Source organism: Coturnix japonica, chromosome 9 (assembly GCF_054131305.1).
Source record: "Coturnix japonica strain WE chromosome 9, WE-NBRP24, whole genome shotgun sequence".
In the NCBI taxonomy this organism is placed as follows: Eukaryota; Metazoa; Chordata; class Aves; order Galliformes; family Phasianidae; genus Coturnix; species Coturnix japonica.
Window position 1 is genome coordinate 20,622,979 of NC_140671.1, and position 20,389 is coordinate 20,643,367.

The 20,389-nt window shown below is 47.1% G+C and overlaps 1 pseudogene; it reads left to right on the forward strand.

The window, feature by feature from the left end:
- The first annotated feature begins 3,542 nt into the window (after window positions 1-3,542).
- Window positions 3,543-16,983, forward strand: LOC146759780 (uncharacterized; annotated as a pseudogene).
- Window positions 16,984-20,389: the final 3,406 nt, after the last annotated feature.

A 20,389-nucleotide genomic window follows, 5' to 3' on the forward strand; every position in this document is an offset into this window, starting at 1 on the left:
CCCTCCCCCTGTCCACCCAGCTAGTGACTTCTTCATAAAAGGCCACCAGGTTGGTCGAGCACGACCTCCCCTTGGTGAGCCCATGCTGGGTACTCCTGATAACCTCCTTATCACCCAGTATTAAACCCAATACTACCCAATAGTAAAGTCTTACAGGAAAGCGAGACCTGCATCATCAAGAGAACCCAAAGTACTCACAGCCTAATCATAAAGAACGTCACTAAGAACGATGATGGAGCAGAAGTGAAATTTGCAGCCATCCCCTGCCATCATGGCAGTGAATCTCAGTTTGGCCCCAGTGCACACCTGTCACTCACAACAACCAAAAATGGCCTTACTGAGAATGGCAACCACTGTCACCAAACCAGACCAATGCATTTCTTTCAGAAATACAAAGTCTGGTATCCCAACAGTTTTATGATCTTATATCTTTCCCAGATTTTATTTAAAAAAACAACTAAATAAATTGTATTACTCATATAAACCATATATAATGTTGTATATGATGATTTGTTCCCCCTCTGCCCCCTCAACATAAACTACCTGTAACTACCCTTTGCTTTGGTTTCTATGAGGCCCCCTTTCCCTTTCAGTAGCAAAGTGCTCCCTTTACATTTATTACGGGGTCCTTTCAGCTCTTCATTGTGGCCCATGACAATTCATCTTCACACAGTGCAAACCAGATATGCCATAAGGTTGAACAGGTCTGTTGCACTAGAAAGCAAAGCACTGGCTTGCAACCACCATGTTCACCCATCTGCAGGGCTCACACCAAGACACCCATCATCTCTCCTCCCTACTTTGACGACTTGCCACTGCTGTGAGGTACAAAGACATTTCATTGCAAATGATAAACGAACATATTGAACAGGTCTCTAATGCTGCTTAGGCTGACGCCTGCTTTGTGATGCAACTCCATCCAGTCAGATCCACCACCGTGACTTTGACGGCTAGGAACAGAACAGCCTAAGACTGTCAAAAAGAAAACGATTTAGACACCCAGGTGCCACAGCTTTTCAGCACTTTACTCCCAGAACACTGAGACTCCAAACCCTCAGATGGATAACACCAAACTGGGTGCCAGCACTCTATGTAAAATGGCCTGCTTAGAGTTGGTTAATCTCAACACCATCAGACCATCAGACTCAACTCCTCCAGTAGGAACCCTTCCCTGGTGCCCATCTCTCCCCTATGCCCAGAGCCCCCGTGTTGGGTGCCAGCTCTCTGCCTGCAGTTGCCCTGCTGGGGCTGCTGCTGCAAGCAGGGCAGTGTGGGGCTGCCAGGGAGGTGGACTTGGCACGGCCATAGCAGAGGCTGCCACAGGTACCTGATAAGACTGAACGTGCACGAGTCTACGGGGCACCACAGACAACAGGCATCCCAGGGTCCCTTCCAACCCAAGTCAGTCGGCAGCTCCCAGCAATTCCAGTGTTTTGTTCAATGCCACATCTCATAAGCCAAAGTGTCAGCGAGGCTGGAAGCAGCACGTTTGGTAACGGACATTAAGCTGGATGACAACATGTGACCCCCAGCTACAACACAAATGATCAGATTCAACTTCAAGCACACTTTTTGGTTTCTACAACACTTCCCCTGTGCAAACAAACGAGGCCGGGTGGCCGGAGCTCCCACCAGAGGCAGGCTGCAGTGTGATTGGTTTGCCAGGCCTCAACTTTTCTAATCTGCTGCAGACAGGAATTAAATACAGCTACTCTTGAATTAAATACGCACACTGAAATGGCACAGTGTAGCACCATGCTGAAGACAGAGCGGGTTTGTTGTGCACATGGCTTTGTGCAGCAGCACACAGACAATTCAGTGACAGTAATTCGCACCATTGCTGTAAACAGCTTCCCTTTTGCATTGCAACCCACAGCCACACAGCCCAGCCCATCCTGCAGCCATCCCCTGCCATCATGGCAGTGACTCTGCCCCAACAAGCAGCTCATTACTGCCTGTAAGGCTCACCTGCCCATGCAGGCAGTCAGCCTGCACACAGATATGCTTACAAGCAAATGTCACACCTCTTGGTTCTGGATTCTAAGTCTACCAGTATTTAAAGGGAGCTTAACAGGATGGAGAGCAACATTTACCACTGTCAGACAGAGACAGGACAAGTGGAAAGGTTTTTAAGCAAAACAAGGGACAATCAGGTTTTACACAAAGGGAAATTTCTTTACTCAGAGGGCGGTGAGACCCTGGCACTGCTGCCCAGAGAAGTGTGGGTGCCCCAACCCCAAAGGCTTCCAAGGCCAAGTTGGATGGAGCCCGTGATGCCTGAGCAGCTGCACGGAAACCCTGGCCATGGCAAAGGGCTGGAAGTGAGTGGGCTTTAAGGTCCTTTCCAACCTAAGCCATGACATGAGCCCAAGAATACAGAGAGATGCAGTTGTGCTTAGAATTGTTACCAGGAAAGTCTGTTGGGATTGGAATATTGAAGCCTCAGGCTGTTAATATGTAGCAATTCACATGTACAAGATAGAGGAGTGAAACACGAGTTCCTGACATGAGGCCAGATCCTGAGGAAGGGAAACGAAGCTCAGAGACAGGGCTGCAAGCTGAGTGACCACACTCAGATGGCAGCATGAGATGTTTACACGCTAGCAGGGCCATCAGCAACTGTAGGTGTTTGGGGGACAGTAGTACCTGTGCCATGAAGCAACTTCACCTGCACCTGGAAAATGACTCAAGGCAACATGCAGCCAATGCAAAGCAGATTCATCTGTTCCTCCTCACATCTCTATACCTCTGCTGCTCTGCCTGAATGTGGGAGAACTGCAGCCACCCTGTTGGCATCTTCACAGGGGACAAAAGTGGGTCCAGTCCCATAGAAGAGCCCCAAGGATGCTCTGGGTGATGGAACACAGCGTACCCTCACAGGGCAACGCAGGATCCCAAACTGGGAGGAGCAGCTGATGCAGCAGAAGGCCGTGCAGCCATCCGGAGGGAGCCGGACGGGCTGAAGAAATGGCTTGAGGGGAATCTCAAGATTGTACCAAGGGGAAGGGCAAAGTCCTGCCCTTGGAGAGGAACAACCTGAGGCACCAGGGCACGTGAAGAATGACCAGCAGGAAAGCAGCCCTGCAGAAAAGCCCCATGGAAGCAACGTTGGCAAGGGCCTTGCAGACTAAGAGATGCTTCCAAAGTACACTGGACAGAAAAGGGAGAGGAAAGAAAATATTCCCCCCACAACCCACCAACAAACAAGACAGGAGAACTGATGGCTAACAACTGATATGCAGGAGGCAGAAGTTTAATATCAAAGTTCATATTCCCAAGTAGTACGACACACTCCAATAAGAACAAGCTATAAACATGAGTCTGATGTTCACAACCCTCCACCCAAGTCATGTTAAAAGCCATCCAAAAAGGGAAGAGAGAAGGTTGGGATGTGAGTGAAAGTCCTGGAAGGTGCAGAGGAGGGGCGGGATGAGAGATTAAGGAGACAAGAGAAACAGAGAAGCTGGACTGCTCTTTCCCCACCAAGACAGGGATCCCTTCTTGGTAAGCACTGCCCCTTCACTTCCTGCTGAAAAACACCCATGATAGCATTTGCTTTGCTAGCACTGCTACCAAATACCAGCACGATCACAGCTACAGCACTGAGCAACAACATCCACAAATCTGTTACATTTCTAGCTTCAATAGATGATTTATTCTCACTGTTAGTGAAAATGTCCCAGTGAAAGCCCTTGGGTGGACTCTGGCTGGAAAACACCACAAATATCAACACCACAACCACCGGACAGCAAACCTCCACCTATCTGTGCAGTCTGTGATGGCAGCGCAGGGTCACAGTGGCCCCGTGACCTCACAGTGGGCCGGGTGCCTACCCATAGCCAGCGGGCCCAGCCCGCATTGAGTCTTGCTGGCGACTCTCGAGGTGTGAACGTCTCCTGTGGGAGCACGAGACACTGAGACCTTGCCAGTGCGAGAGACATCAGAGTCCTGCGAGAGGACTGCGAGTCACTGAGGATCCCATTGGAGGATCCCCAGAGCTCAGAGCTCCTGCCGGTGGCACACGAGCTGTCTGCCACAGGTAGGACACCTGACAGGCGCTGAGGCCTGGAGGCTGCTGACTGCTCTGCAAGAGGCAGCTTCACCCAAATCCATCCTTGGAGCCACACAGCGCCAGGGCAGCCGCAGCCATGAGCCGGGAGGCGGCTTCCAACCGGAGGAGGAGGGAGACGTGGACGTGGCCGGCGGAGGCCCACGAGGAGCCGTGCCCCATCTGCCTGGGCCCCATGGAGGATGCCGTCCGCGCTCTGCCCTGCAGGCACATCTTCTGCAGGGAGTGCATCCAGCACTGGACGGCCAACACGCCCAACTGCCCCCTGTGCCGGGGGTTAATCACCGGCATGCTGCGCCTCAGCTGGCGCCCCTCGGGTCGCCCCCCGACCCGCCGGCCCCGGGGAAGGCTGCAGCGCACCAGGGAGCGGCGGCAGACGAGATCAAGATCTGCCCATCGCTCCCGCAGCGTCCCAGCACGGCGCACGCAGCGCAGCCCCTCCAGGCCCCCCCGCCCGCTGGTGCGCAGCAACTCCTGGCACGGGGACCCCAACCAGCGCAGCCGCTTCGAGGAGCCACCCCGCGAAGAAGAGGACAGGGAATGGCTGAGGCGGGTGGCCCAGGAGCGGCAGATGGCCGCCGGAGACCACGCGCGGCACCACGACGGGCCCCAGGTGTGAGCGGGCGGCCCAACCTCAGCAAGGAACGGCAACGGGGACGGAAAGCGCGGCCGGGAGAGAGGCTGAGGCGCTGCACAGCTCTTGGCCTCAGCTCTCGCTCAGCATCACTGCCCTGCACCGCGCTGGACAACATACCGGCAGCTCCAGCTCATCCTTCCACTCCCCGCTCATCAGCCTTGCTCAGCACACAGTGCCCAGGACAGGGCTGCCGGTACCACAGAGACGCACACTGCACAGAGCACAGCCAACAGCGGCTGAGAGATCGAAGAGCTGAACATCACCACCACGAGCACAGGGCTGGGATCGCCCTCCTGCCACACACAGGGTGCACAGGGTGCTGGGCACTGTCAAGAAATTAGAGTGCACCTGAAATGGGACATACAGCTCCCCTCGATTTTTGCCACCAGAATGGAAGAAAAATCACCCTCTCTTGCACTAATCCATCCCTGCTGTTGCTGCAACACCTAGAAGATGTATACAGCGAAAGCCACCACACACATGCTTTGGACTAAGCAAACCTACCTGGATTTTATTGGCAGAAGAAATACTACAGCTCTGCCAACTTCTCATGCTGCATTCAGTGACGGAAACTCCCACCGTCACTGTAAGCAGCTTCCCTTTCCTATCCCAACCTGCAAACAACCCACCCCATCCTGCAGCCATCCCCTGCCATCATGGCAGTGAATCTCAGTTTGGCCCCAGTGCACACCCGTCACTCACAACAACCAAACATGGCCGTACTGGGAATGGCAGCCACTGTCACCAAACCAGACCAATGCATTTCTTTCAGAAATACAAGGTCTGGTATCCCAACAGTTTTATGATCTTGTATCTTTCCCAGTTTTTATTTAAAACAATACACTAAATAAATTGTATTACTTATATAAACCATATATAATGTTGTATATGATGATTTGTTCCCCCTCTGCCCCCTCAAAATAATCTATCTGTAAGTACCCTTTGCTTTGGTTTCTATGAGGCCCCCTTTCCCTTTCAGTAGCAAAGTGCTCCCTTTACATTTATTACGGGGTCCTTTCGGCTCTTCATTGTGGCCCATGACAATTCATCTTCACACAGTGCAGACCAGATAAGCCACAAGGTTGAACAGCTCGGCTGCATTAGAAAGCAAAGCACTGGCTTGCAACCACCATGTTCACCCATCTGCAGGGCTCACACCAAGACACCCATCATATCTCCTTCCTACTTTGTTCCACTGGGCACAGACTGTTGGCTGCCCATCCTTCTGCTTTTCGCTCCAAGTCCTTACAGTGTCAGCTTCAACTTTAATTGCAACCAGTCAAAAGTAGCCACGAGTGGTACAAGAAGGAACCACAGGAAGTCCTACGGCTGGGACGAGCACATCTGCAGCTCGGGGCCTGTGTGAGCCCTGAATGCAGAGCCCTACATCTTTGCAAAGCCTCTGCCAGGAGCTGAGGGCAACAGCAGTGACTTGCAGATACAGGTGTGAGGGTGATCTTACCCGTCAGTAACAGCTTAGGTTAAGACTCTCTCATGCTGATTTATGTTTGACAGAGTAGTGATAAATAAGAAGCATGTAAATTTATCTGTTTGCTGCAAGTAGAAGGCATTTACACTTTTACTGATTATTAGAAATAGATAAGATGTGCTGAGGAGGGCATTGCTCCCTACCCTGTGAACGTACCGCCTTGCCTCCAAATACCTGTGCTGACAGCATGTATAGCTTATCCTGCAGTCCATGGAGATAAAGGTAGCATCTGCTGTAACACAACACCTGACCCTTTTAGGAGGCCGGTTTGCTTTCTAACACGCTGCAAGGAGTTCCACCAGCAATTGTGCTACACAACTCCTTACATTATGGAGCCACTGATGTTTTTAAAGAAGTCAGGTTGCAGTTTCACAGCTCCTCTTGCAGACCTTTCCATGGCACCATCGCAGCCACACACAGACCATTTTCCACCGCCCGGCTGACGCGGTGTTGGATTCCCTTCTGCCTACAGCCTCATAACAGAGAGGGCAGGTAGGGAAGATGACTTCAAGGAGAAGGAACTGCTGAAACTGTCACTGAGGTCCCCATAAATATTCCCCATGGACCTCATTACACATTTGAGCAAACATTACCTTCACTCACACAGCTAAATTTCCTGTTTGCTTAGCTGATCAATTCCTCATCAAATTTTAATGCGGGGTTCAGGCCGTCTGAGGCGTTTTAATTAGGCCTAAGATTGCACAGCGTTGGAGGCAAGCTCAGAGCCACCCAAACCCCCTCTGCCTGTGTATTCAGGGGGAGGGGAAAGGGGACAGGAGGAAATGAAGAGGCCAAGAACTAATTAACTCCTGTTACTAGGCTAAGTCTGCTCTCTAGTGGTCACATCACTCAAAACACAGCGCATGAAAAGCTTATGCAAAAGAAAATGTATCCAAAAGTAATCGAACTCCTCTCCATCGAATAGAGGGAAAAGGAAATAAGCAAAATCTATCGTGCTTATTGCAAATGGGAACATTTACTTCCCCGGCAAAGTCTTATCTTTCCCCCCACTCCAGAATTCATACTCCTATAGGCACAAGAGCAACATGAGATTGTGACCATGTTCAAGGAAACTCTTCTTTCTACATGGTTGGAAACTGTTCCTGATGCTCAGAGCACTCTATACGTCCAGCTATCCATAACCATGAGCAGCTGCCTTCTGTCCCTTCGATCCAGAACACACGGACTGTGGCACCTCCAGCCTCAGGTTTGAGGAGTTTGCCAGTAGCATCCAGCCAAATTCCTTCCAAGTCCACCAGAATGATTAAGTTGTTAAAATCTCTATCTATTCATTGAAAGAAAATGTGCTGGAAAGAAGCGAAAACAAATCAAACACCTTATTTTCCTTTGCAGTTTGGAAGTGGTTGTTTAAAGCATTACTCCGCAGGGTGCAAAAGCATCATATGTATTTAAAACAGCTGTTTATTTCATAGAGACTCTACTCAACTTGGATTTTCTTAAAATCACAGTTTCTTTGAGAAGACATTAATAATATCAGCATCTGCAAGAGCACCAATTCACTGCTGAGTGGCACTGCAGCACGTATAGCAGTTGGTGCCTTAAGGAATGCAGTACTGTGTGCAGAACAGATCCCAAAAGTCACCAGGCAAGCATATTTTCAGGCACAAAATCTGATTCTTAACTGTATCTCTCTCTTAATAGATGTCAAGATGGCTGTCTTAAATCTGACAGACATGAGATCTAAATTTCTTCACAGCAAAGACCAAAATCAATAGTTAACCTGAGTGTAACCTCTCTGCTTGAAACCCATGTGCACTTAATTTAGGAATTACAAATTAATTAGTATGAATTATTATAATACAAATGATCAAAACACCATTTAGCATGAAGAACAAGCATAGCACAGGGCTTAAAAAAACAGCACAGCTTCTCAGTGAAGTATCACAAGGCTTGAACCATCCAATGCTTTTTTCCTGCACCAGGAGCTACGTCATATTGTAGGTCTGCAAAAACCAACAGTGCAGGATCTTACTCCAGAATGCTGAGGGGTCTGAGCAAGGACAGACTTGCATCCTACATTTAGCATGAAATCACATCAGTTTAGAAGAATACTAACCGTGATCCGAAATTGTAGTAATTAAAGGAATAATGTCCAAATTTAATTATTGGGCCCCTCACACAAGTAAATGGAATTATCTTCAATGGTGTTCCAGTCACACTGCATAGCTGCAGCATTCATTGACTGGCACTGAGAGCAAATATCTGTGTACTTGTAAACGTGGCAGCATCTACTGCAGCTTTTTGGGGAATAAATTAGTGGGAGGAAGAAGTAACTTCCTTGGCTGTGCAGAATAGTATTGCCTTGGTGCAGAGCTTGTACCCCTTGAGCATCTTGGACAGGATCCCTGTGCTGCAGAAGGGCAATATTAGCTGCCCAAAGAGTCAGAATGATAGAGAAATCAGCAGCTCTTCTCAGCTCATAGGCTGGGCAATGGGGAAGAGGTTTGGTCTCACACACAAGGTCTTCAGGAGGACTGTGGCAAAGCTGGGAGTGGGCTTCCTGTTGGCAAATCACAGTGCAAGCGTTAATTGCAAAACTGTCTATTTTAGGATTGTACACAGATTTTATTTGACAAGCCAAATTCTGACAGTTCACTCTTCATCAGCAGAGTTCCTGCTCTAAATTACCAAGTGCCAATGGCACTCAAGGTAAAGCAGTGCGATAGTAACCACGGATTGTTTGAAGGTCCTGCCTCACAACGTCTATTGAAAATTGAGCATATAGGGCAAGGAGAAAAGAAAAAGCTGCATCCGTAGGAATCATTTTGAGCTGACACAATGCACTGTTGTGGCTTTTTCCCTTCACAGCTTGCGTGCAGCAGTTCAGCTCGTTCTGTTTTCCCTACCAGCTGCTGTATGAACAGTGCCCCTGTCAGCAGGAAGTTACAAAGAAATGAATGAAGACTGATGATTAACGAAGAAAGAGGGTGAATATTGATCATGGAGTCAACATTTGATGGGAGCACTGATGGAATAGTGGTCCCACTGGAAGTTGTTAGGAGTTGATTTTTATGCCCCTGGGCAGTAGCTTTAAACCACGACTCATGATGGAAGAGAGGTAGCTCATAATGTTTTAAACAGGCCATGGTGGAAAACATACCTTCTCCCTCCCCTCCCCAGCTCCTCTCTTTTGTTGTGCTACAATGAGAACAGAGTTCCACCATGCATCCTACATTTGCCCAGAGCAGCGAAACTGTACAGATCAAACCCTTAAGCAGGCTCAAACAGGGACAGGACATTTCCATTTTTCCTTGCTGTTCTACCAGAAGTCTACAAAGTCGTCTGTGACAACACACTTCTATAGCGAAATAACTGAAGTATGAATTTTGGTTGTTTGCAACCTGATTCAAATCTCTTTGAAGGCAATAGGAGTCACAGCTCCACTACAGAGCAAAGCTCTCCTAACCTTGGCTGGAATTTCCTGTACCACACAAATTAATGAGCGTACTTGCAATCAATACTGCATATGATGTGCACAGCTGATACTCTCTTTCTTTGATATTATACAAAATCATTCATTATACCAGACCATTCATTTTTCTGATGAAAAAAAAACAACTTGCAGATGCTGCCTTCAGGCAAGCTTCATCCACTTCCCAGACCCAACCACTGATCCAAAATGGAGATATCAAATACTGTCTGGATACTGCAGATTTACTGCACGCATCAACTTTAATTGGACAGTCAGAAAAGACTTGCAAAGTCACTCGAGTATGGCTGCAGCCCAAAACTGAAGTTAATGTGAGTTGGACACACACCAACATGCAGCTCTTCTAACAGTCCCATTATACAAAATAAGAAATTTACAATTTCTCCTGCAAGTGTTTCAGGGGGTGTTTTGGAGGGGTGGAGAAACAGCAAGGAAGGAAGAGCTGATATCAAATGCTGTAATTCTGTTGAAGCTAACAGGATACTGATGTGTCACTACGACAGTTTTCCAATGTTTCTGTGGTCCTCATTAATCTGATCAGCACTCAGAAGGATGCAGAAATCACTGCACATGGGCTCTTCCATGAACCCTGCTCTACAACTTAATCTGTGCCATAGGATGTTGTGTCCTCATTTGGCCATGCAACAGCAAGTGTGTTATTTGTCCAGAGAAAGCTCTGGATTTCAAAACACAGGCAGCTTTCCTATTGCCTTTCCTATTTCCTACTTGGAGCACAATGTCAGGCAGATGACAATAGAAACCTGATAGGGTTTGCATGCATTTTTCTGGAGATTTAGGCTGCGATCTCTTGCCATTCAGCAACTATTCATCTCCCAGAATGAAGTGACTGTTCACAGGATGGTTACAGTTCCACTTATGTGTCCTACAGGAAGAAGGACAAAGCCAGAAGTGTCCCTTTAATTTCAGCAACAGTAAAGACAGAAGGGAGCCACAGCACAACTACTCACAAAGAGTCTGAGATTCAACAGAGAATGTCTTACAAGTGCACTGAGGCCATAAAGAGCTGAACAGTAGAAATCATTTAATCCTCAGTGCTGCATTTTATCCACAACATTGGCCCTTCAACAGCCCAGAACCCTTCAGGTGCATTTCCAGAGCTGATTACTGCTGTTCCAGGCAAGTAATCTGCAGACACGCAGGTGATTTGCTGGGAAGCTGTCTGCTGCTGCTGCTCTCAGACCCTGCTCCCTTTTTTGCCTTTCAGTTTCCAGAGCATCCTCTGTGCACTAAAAAACGCTCCGTGCTTCTCCTCTTGCTTTCACAGCAGCTGCTTACAGAAAGCCAGCAGTACAAGAGGCAGCAGACACAGAGGCAGCCTTTATTCTAATACTCTTGCAAAACTGGGTGCTACCTTGCAAAGGGTACAATGCATCGCAGCTCCCCTACATAAATAACTTTTTAATGCACCTGTCATTTCAGATGTCACACCAGAGACAAGGTCAGGCTCGGAGAGAAATCAGCCTGCTCCATCCTTGACCCGTCATTCATCATGGCATTTGTCCACAGCCAAGCAGCCCAGCTGGTTAACAGGGAAAAAAACCTTATCTGAGCTCTAAAAGGGTCCCATTTCTGATAGGAAGAACTTATTAATAATACTGTCTGGAAAGCAGCGGGAGTTCTGATGGACAGCTTTGCAGGGACATTTTTCAATAGAGAAGCTTAAAATCCTATATCTGTGCACCAGATCAGCAGGCTGGAGGAGATGAGAGTTTAATTTTGCAGACAGCAAATGGTGACTGTTTGTAAGTTATTAGAGAGGGAAATATGCCTTCAGTGTTATGGGGATATACGAGCCTTGCCTTCACCTTTCCCCATGTATCATGCTGTGTGTCATCATAGGCACGTTAGCACGTTGTGCAGGTCCCCTCAAATCACCGGGCAATAATTAGCATTGCCAACTGCTGGTTCTTACCTTTTTTACAGGACCCAGCTCAGTTCTTAAAACACGCACCCCCTGAATTCACATTAACTTCAGGAAAAGATTCCTGGGTCCTGTGGAGTTAAGAATAAAAAGTATAAAAGCTTTAAAAATGGCAGCTTTATTCCTAATGCAGATAACTGCAGGCTTACGACAGCCTCAGAGGCTTCTGGCATTGGTGTGAGGGTTTGTGATTTGGGGGTGTGTGAGAGCAAGGAGAGAATGAGAAAAGGGAAAAGAGAAAGCAGGGGTAGATTCACAGTAGCTTAAAGAGCACTGACTGTGTGCTCGACAGCTCACTGACCTCGTTGGAGCGCCGAATGCAGGGCACAGGAGCCACATGGATTGGGTACGGACTCAGGCTGACCTCTGAAATCTGCACTCACAGCATTTTATGAGCTGATTGTTGTTAGACCCACAGACTAAGGCAGTTCATGGGCTCAAGAACACAGAAGCAAGTTCCCATGGCCTAAAGTTTCCAAATTGCATAGTAAAGACTCATGTATGAGCAATTAAGCCATCGCAGCTCTAGAGTTTTCCACTTAGTTCAGCTTTATTTTGTTGCAAGCTGAATTAAACTGCTATATTACATTAGCAGATATACCCCTAAGGAGCACTGCAGACCCTACCTACGGCTCAAAGAACAACACTGGGCTGGTTGGTGTCTGCTCTATCTGCCTTCTATCAGCTCTAGCATGGATTCTGATATGGATATAGAAACTGTATTTTGAGATACAGCACGACCATCTTTACTTAATGTCTACTTAATCTCTACCATGTCTACTTAAGACACCTGGTATGGGGATGTCACCTGAACTGGTGTTGCTCATATGCCTTCTGTTCTCCTTACTTAAACAAATTCTCACCTTGCCAATGCAGTGCAGTTATTCAGACTACGGCTGGGATTTTCAGATCCCAAACTCCTCATGGATGGCGCTGGCTGTACATACAGTCTCCTTTGAAACCCAGGGCCATGCACAAAGCCCTGCCTCACTTTCAGCAGAGCCACCCTCGCCCTCCAGCTCTTGCTATCCCCAATCTTTCCCCATTCCTCAGCTCAGCTCCCATCATCGCTCTCCCTGTGCCGACTCAGCGTCTCCCTTAGAACTCATTTGTTTGCTCCGAAATGCTTTGCTTCCTCTGCTTTGTTTCCCTGGACCTAACATTTTTATTTGATTTTATTTTATTTGCCTCCTTTCTCCCTCCACAGGGTGACAGCTATTTTATCACCTACAACAAGAAATGCTGAGCCTGTCGTGCAGGCAAAACATTTGCAAAGGGGCAGGGGGTACACAGAAAGCAGTAGGAAATTAATAAGGGTTGTAAAGTAGCTTTATAAAAATGCCGACAAGCCTGCTCAGGGCACAGAGCACCTGCACCTCTGCCCCCGGCAGCGCTTCCTTCAGATGCTCCTATTGTTTTCATTACTATTTGTGACTTGATCATTAATAAATTACTATTACTTTTTTTTTTTTTTTTTTTTTTTTTTTCCTGTTGGCTCCAGCCACCAAGGGAGCCAGCAGGTGCACCACTTTTACAATTAGCCCTCTGTAATGCATGGTTGGCAAGAAAAGTTGTCCGCAAGCTGCAGACTTTACCAACTGCTTGATGGCAGCAACTAGAGGACAGTGTGCAGGAAAGCACCTTCATGTGGCAGCTCACACAGCCAGAGGGGTTCAGTCTCAAACTTGGGGTCCTGCTTGTGAAGGTGAGTGGTAGAGGCAGGGGAAGAACGTACACAGGCCATCTATGGGGTAATGAGATCACAGTAAGTCTTACTGAAACCATTATTTCCATCATCTAAGATACTGTCCTGGTTAGAGGCAGCAGTGCAACTCATTAAACAGGAATCTGACTGATTAAACTGTTTTGGTTTGAGGAGGGGAAGTTTAGCAGTGAAATCAGAAAGTTGCTTCTCTCCATCTGCAGATTGTGCTCACTCACAGGCAGGGCTCTGGCTTTTCAGATCAGTGCTGTTCTCTGCGTTTGTGTTGGTAAAATTATGGTTGTAACAAATTCCCTTTGTGATAGAATATCATTCCCTCAAATACCACCATCACTGCATTGTCCTGTCCAGCAGCAGCTAAGTGGCACAGGCTGGGTGTTGTTTCAGTTCAGCCACATCAGGGATTATCAGCACAAGGAGTGTGCAGAGCTGTTGTGTAGTTTTTCCCCCCAAAAAAGACAGTGCAAAGCAGAAAGCATAAACCATTTGGTGATACCTATACAAGGCAAATGAAAAGTGAAAAATCCATTGCAAAGTAAATGACCACAGACCTCAGATCAGGCATGTAGCCAGCAATCCAGGGAAGCTGTGTATCTTTGTCTCTGAGACAGTTTTCTTCCAGTCCCAATGAACTCAGGTGTTTCAGGTAGTTCTGATGGGAAAGCATGTTCCTCTCTTGGAGGAAGTCAGCTGGAACATGAAACTAATAAAGAAAGAGAAAAGAAAAAATATATATATTTAAGATGACATGCTGCTGAAAATCACCAGACTCAGAGCTTGCATTGAGCAGAGCAGGTTCCATTGATGCTGCTCTTCTGCCTTTGATAGCAGCTGTACAGGGTGCTCCAGAGAAGAACAAAGCAGCAACCCTGTGACAATCTGCCCCTTTTACTGCTGCAGGCACAGATCCAATCTGGGGACTGATTCATGCTTTGAATCATAAGATTAGAAGTCTTCTCCAGTATTTCCTTCCATAGAAGGAAATTGAACATCTCATAAGTGGCTTCCAAACAAGCATCCAGATTCCTTGCATCCTGCTAATGTGAACTGGACGTTAAACCAGCAGCCAAACAAAAAGACTGATTTGCTTTTCTCACACTACTTAATACCAGAATCAAAATGCATAAAATCAAAAACATTTCATAAGAACGTCTTCATTTGCAGACTCAAGTCACTATGAATTGATCATAACAAATACAGAAGACATTGAAAGCTCCTCTCCTGTGGCTCTCAAGGTCCAAACCTCTAATCTTGGTCACTGCATTTTCAGGCCACTGCAACCCAACAGGCACTTCTAAAAGAGCAGGAAAAAACCTAACAGGAGAATGCTGTCATGTCAATAGCTTTTCTAGTGAGTGTAATGAATGCAGACAACACAAGAGTACTTTGATAGAGGAATCCCATCTGTGTCTAACGAGTAAATCCATGCCGCGCAGTTTGCGTTCAGTGCAACCTGTTTCCTTCCTGAGAAAACAGAACACCAGGAGACTTTGAGGTAGAGAATTTAAGGCAGAACCAGTTGGTACAGCCTTATTCAGGATAAATATGAAAGCTCAAGGCAGATTCTCTTGCCCCTACTGTAATATATGCTATAAGTTAAGATCTACATGTATATCCAATCGCATTTGTGAAGGTAGGGAGGGGAAAAAAATCACCGTGTAGTTAGACACAATTAAATGAGTTACATAAAGGGCACATCTTTAAAAAAAAAAAAGTCTGAAAACTTTGAAACTGAAGTGGAATGGAATAGCAGCATGAAATGTCAGAGCTGAGTTAAATCCCAGCTTCAGAATCAGTCCTCGATCCAGCCAGAATAGGTCACCCAGCCTTCATCCTGCCAAATTTACACTGTTTGTTGAAGTATGCAACTCAAAAAGTTAGAACCAAAAGCTGTCCCTCTCCACTGCAGCTCAAACACACCATTCTCCCTACTGAAAAACTGCCAGCGTTTTCTGTTTTCTCTTGTTCCCTTCCAGATTTATTCTTTCCATGCCCAGCTGAGAGCAGGGCAGTGAGCAGGGGGTCGGGGCTGTGCAGGCTTCATGGTGCAGCCCGGGCACTAGCTCCTGTATGCCTTGTGCAGACCCCATACCATGAAGCCATTAGAATTCCTCCTGCAAGCAGCATGCTGAGTCTCTTAGCTCCTTCCTTTCACTTGACCTGAACTATAGGTTCTGCTGGTTGTGAGCTCAATCACTGTCCTCCCCAGGTCTGCTATTAAACCTTGGCTCTAAGAAACCAAGAAATTAATCTCTGGTGCCCGACTTTTTGCAGCCCAGCGTGCTCTACAGCAGCTATGCACAACCTCTGATCCCCAACTGCACGGCCTCATCCATAAACAAAGGTACCTTGTGGAGACTGGTGAACCCAGCTGATCCCTCACTAATATCTCCTGGAGCAAGCAGAGCACAAAGCCTTTCAGCTTGGAAGTTTTGCATTCTCTTACTCTTGGATTAAGAAATAAAACAAATTAAACAAGACCCTCACATCCCTACGGTCTTCATTTTCTACAGCACACCCATTGCAACGGGTGAAAAGCATTGCTTTTGCCAGTTACCAGACAGAGTGTTAGTGGGTGAGACAATGCCATGCATCCCTCTGCACTGCAGACCCAGCGTGGCACTGGGGCAGCACAGTGAGGAACAAAGCCACTGTGCATTTGTTAATCTGTCATTCACACTGACAGCTGTGGGTACACGCTGAGAGCCACGGGCAGGGGACAGCCACCAAACCACAGCCAGCAGCACTATCAGAGCAGAGCTGAAGCACTGGGACCTCAGGCCTGTCTGCAGTAATTTTCTTTTGCTGATAGTTACAAGGATTGCTGCAATATAAATTCCACATGGAGTGCTGAGAAAGGAAGGAGGCCCCGCTGCACCAAGCGCGGTGTTAGATAGGAAGAGACGACCATGTAAATAAATGGGGCACAAAGGAAGTATTTATCCCAATTTTACAGGTGAGGAACCATGGCTAAAAGCCATAAATCAGTTTTATTGAGGGGATACATGGTATTTACAGGAGAAATAAGAACTGAGCCTCAAATCCTTATCCACTGCTCAGTCCCATTTTGTTCCTTTTCTGCTTTGAGGGCCAACAAAGCCCACCAGAACCAACCTTCGTGTCTGCCCATACAGGATGAAAACTACCTGTGCTCCTCCAAACTACCCACCATTTGCATGGGCAGTTCACCTGCAATAAGCACTAACCCTGAGCACTGATGCAGGCTGCTTTGGCACAGCAAACTACTCACTGTGTGATCAATGCAGGCGAATATTTACTATCCCTTTTTTTTTTTTCCTAAGTGCAAACAATAAAAGAGCTCCCTCCATTCTGCAACGCTCTCTTCTCCATATAAGCCATTCAGCATTCACCAATGCAATATTTTGTCATTTCAATAATCACCAGTTTATCTTTCCCCATTTTCATGGTTTCTCTGGAGACCTCTCCCCTCTCACCAGGCATTAAAGCACAAGCGGTAGATTTGGCATTTGCCACAAGTAAGGAAACAAAAGCCTTCACGATGGGAGAGAAAGAAAGCATTGGGAACCCTGCTGGGACAGCTCCACTCCCATGTGCTTCTTTCCCCTCCAAGTTTCTGCCTCCCCTCTTGCTCTGAACCAACTGCTTATATGGCAGTGCTCTGACCCGAGGGTGCAGCGGCAGAAACAATAACCCAAGTTATACTTTTTTTCAAGTCAAACATCAATTGTGCTTACAAGGCAAAAATCAGCAGTCCATTTTCCTTCTGCCTTTATACTCAGAAATTCCAGACAGAGAACTCACTGCCTTCCCTTGTCACCCCTGTACTGCACAGCAGTGCTTCTCGCAGTGGGGCTGCAGGTCTCCAGCAAAGACTGAATTCCAGCAATGAGATGCCAGCCTCAAAGGGCAGTTGCAAACCCAGAAGGGAAAAGAGACATGAGATCACCAGCAGAACTACTTGTGCAGTGCTGTGGTTTCACCATCTAAAGAGCAGCCCCTCAGTAAACTCATTCCTTTTGAGGTCTTTGTCCTACGAGTCCCCCTCCTTGTAGCTCCCAGCCAAAAGCGCATGGAGCCATGATTGTCTCCATTGCAGAACCACTGTCTGCAATATTCCCACTCAATAATCTTTGTCGCAGACTTGAGACTATTTTTGGAAGCTTTAAAAATATCTAATGGGCACCTTTTCTTTTTATTCAGACACAGCATCTTTTTATGTTTAATAGAGATTTGAAGAAGAAGAAAAAAAAATCTGCTTAGCATCAACATGCCTTTCTATTAAAAATAAAACAGCTGAGTAAGCAAGATGACTTGGACAGGAGAAAAATCTGTTTATAGAAATGTTTACTATGGTTATCACAGGGCGATAGGGATGACTGTGAACCACGGGCTCTGCTGACAAGTGGTGATGAACCAGTCACAGGAGGAGGCCACACAACAGAGGAGGACTCAACAGCTTCCTAGGTCACACATAGATGGGGACATTGGTGTGTGTCCTGGAGCACGATAAGGATGAGCCCTGAAGGAACCCAAGGAGGTTGTGGCAATCAAGACCAGGCTGGATGTGGCTCTGGGCAGCCTGGTCTGGTGCTTGGCGACCCTGCACATAGCAGGGGGGTTAAAACTAGATGAGCATTTTGGGCCTTTTCAACCCCAGCCCATTCTGTGATTCTGTGAACACACTCAGAATCACCACATGCTCTTCTCCAAATTCAGAAAGCTCAGGAGCTGCAAGAAGGAGTATGAATTCCTGAATAATACTGCCTCTCTCTTGTATTTTAAGCAGCCAACTAACAGAAAACTATTTGTGCTGCTTTACCTGCAGGTATGGCTATGGCAGGGAAGGACAACTGAGGAGCTCTGCAAGGAACTCACTTTCTTGGGAGCATCCACTGTTCCTGTGCAGCAGACTAAGCCTTCTCCATTCTGCATCCAAAATTAGGGATGTCGGAGGAGAACTGAGTCAGATCAGTTGGATTCTCTTCCAGGCCCTGCCACCAGCTCACTATGTGACCTTGCACAAGTCACTTCATCTGTTTGTGCTGAAAGCGTCTCATCTGCAAAACTGTATTTACCTTTGTTAGAAAATGCACTCATTTATAGATATAGAACGATGAACATGAGCCAAATACTGCTGCCATCTTCCTCCTCCTGGCTCTCCATCTTTTTTTGACTGCATCATTAGGTGGTTTTCCCACCCTTAATAATCAGGGCTGCTTTTAATGGCCTGAGTGTTTTTTCTCCAGGTGTTTTTTTTATGGCATCTATATAAGACAATCCAAGGAAACTACAGAATCATCTCTCCAAATTTCTCATCATGTCATTCTGCCAAAAACAACAGAAATATTTGCAAGCAGGTTGGATTCAGAGCCTTCCAGAAAGGTCCCCGTGTCTCACCTGCACCACCACGTCCCTTCTCTGCTGCTCAGGAGTTCTTACACGCAGCCACATTGCTCTCCATGGAGTTCTTGAAATGGTCCACCTATATTTCTCTGAAAAATGACCATTCCCTTAAAATACGGCACCTCCTCTCATGGCACACTGCGATGTGACTCAACAGCACCAGAGTCGCAACTCATATTTCCACAGGGTGCCAGCATCTCAGCATCAAAGTGCTGCTGGCTCTGGATTATCATCTGCGCTGTAATTAAATTGAATCCACTCCTTGGCTTGGCTTTATCCCTGAACAATACCAGCGTTTGAGTAATACATTCTCAGGGCACTAATACATCACTTGGGCGATCCCTGTCCATGATGTATTGGCGCAATACATCAGAGTGCACTCCCGCTATAAGGATCTATGGGCATCATACATCAAGGTGAGGCTGAGTAGTGATGTATGGCTCAGAAGATGGTACCGTGCAGCAGTGGACCAGGCCAGGACCAAGAGGATAAAGGTTGGCATGGCCGTTAGCCGATTTCCCTGTGTTATAATGCTGGCACTGACCCAGCGTCTAACTTTAGCCCCTTATTTATTTATCCCAAAGCAACCTACCATTGGAAGCGCCTATCCTCGGATGCATCATTCTCACAGAGGTCTCAGGGGACTGCTGGTACACAATTAGCAGGAGTGTATTCTCAGCTTGATGTGGGGGGTTTTTAGCCCATTAACACTAATGGCAGCTGCAGCACCAGAGCTCCGTATATCACAGAAAACACGGAAACATGCACACGCTTAGCTCTGTGCAAATCTCACCCATTCAAGAGGCACCTGAAGATTATTGGGAATAAAATAACCACAGAAAATTGATGGAAGCAACCACTTCATTGTTTTCCAATAATTACTTTCAAATATATAAAAATTAAACATATAAAACGTAGAAACACAAACCCACCCCAGCACACGGAGGCAAAGCCTTGGCCAGCCTGTAGGACATGAGGGGCATTGCAGAGCTCATAGCAAAGCATTGCTGGAATGCCTGAAGGCATTATCAGCTGGGGGAATGCTGCTTTAACCCACTGAGGCAGGAAGGAGGCAAAGAAGCATTTGCTGACAAAGTCCTTCCCTTCACCCCTCATTTTACAAACAGCAAAATAAAATTAAAGTATAGAGCAATATAAGCCTCAGTGGAGAGGCCACAGTTGGAGATGTTTGCTCAGGAGAAAAATGGCAGAGAATAACCCTAAATGAGCCCCAAACACAGCTCTTAGTAAGAACCCAAGGGAGATGCCCTTGCCATGGCTATATGCCATGCATCACTGGAGCCTGCACCTGGGCACAGTCTTCCAGTGCTTTGGACAGCAATGTCCTGGGGAGCAAAGGTGGCTAAAACCAATCTCTGTGCTCCATACAGAGTCACTCGAGGTCTCACGTAAAGCAGACTTATTGCCCCCATGAAAGAAATAATAGATCTAATAAAATACTTATATCCTGGCCAACACCTCTGCCCAGCCTGGTGAGCCCCCAGGGGCAGCGAGTGGACAAAGCCAACTTACAATGTGTCCTCCTATCCCTCCAGCCCTGCAGCATGCAACTGCTGCCCCCAGAGACCACCACAAGGAGACCATCCTCACAACACACAGACATGAGGCTGTCATGGCCAGGGCTGATGCAATTTGGGCACATCCCTCCCCTGCCCTGTCACCCAGCTGCCTG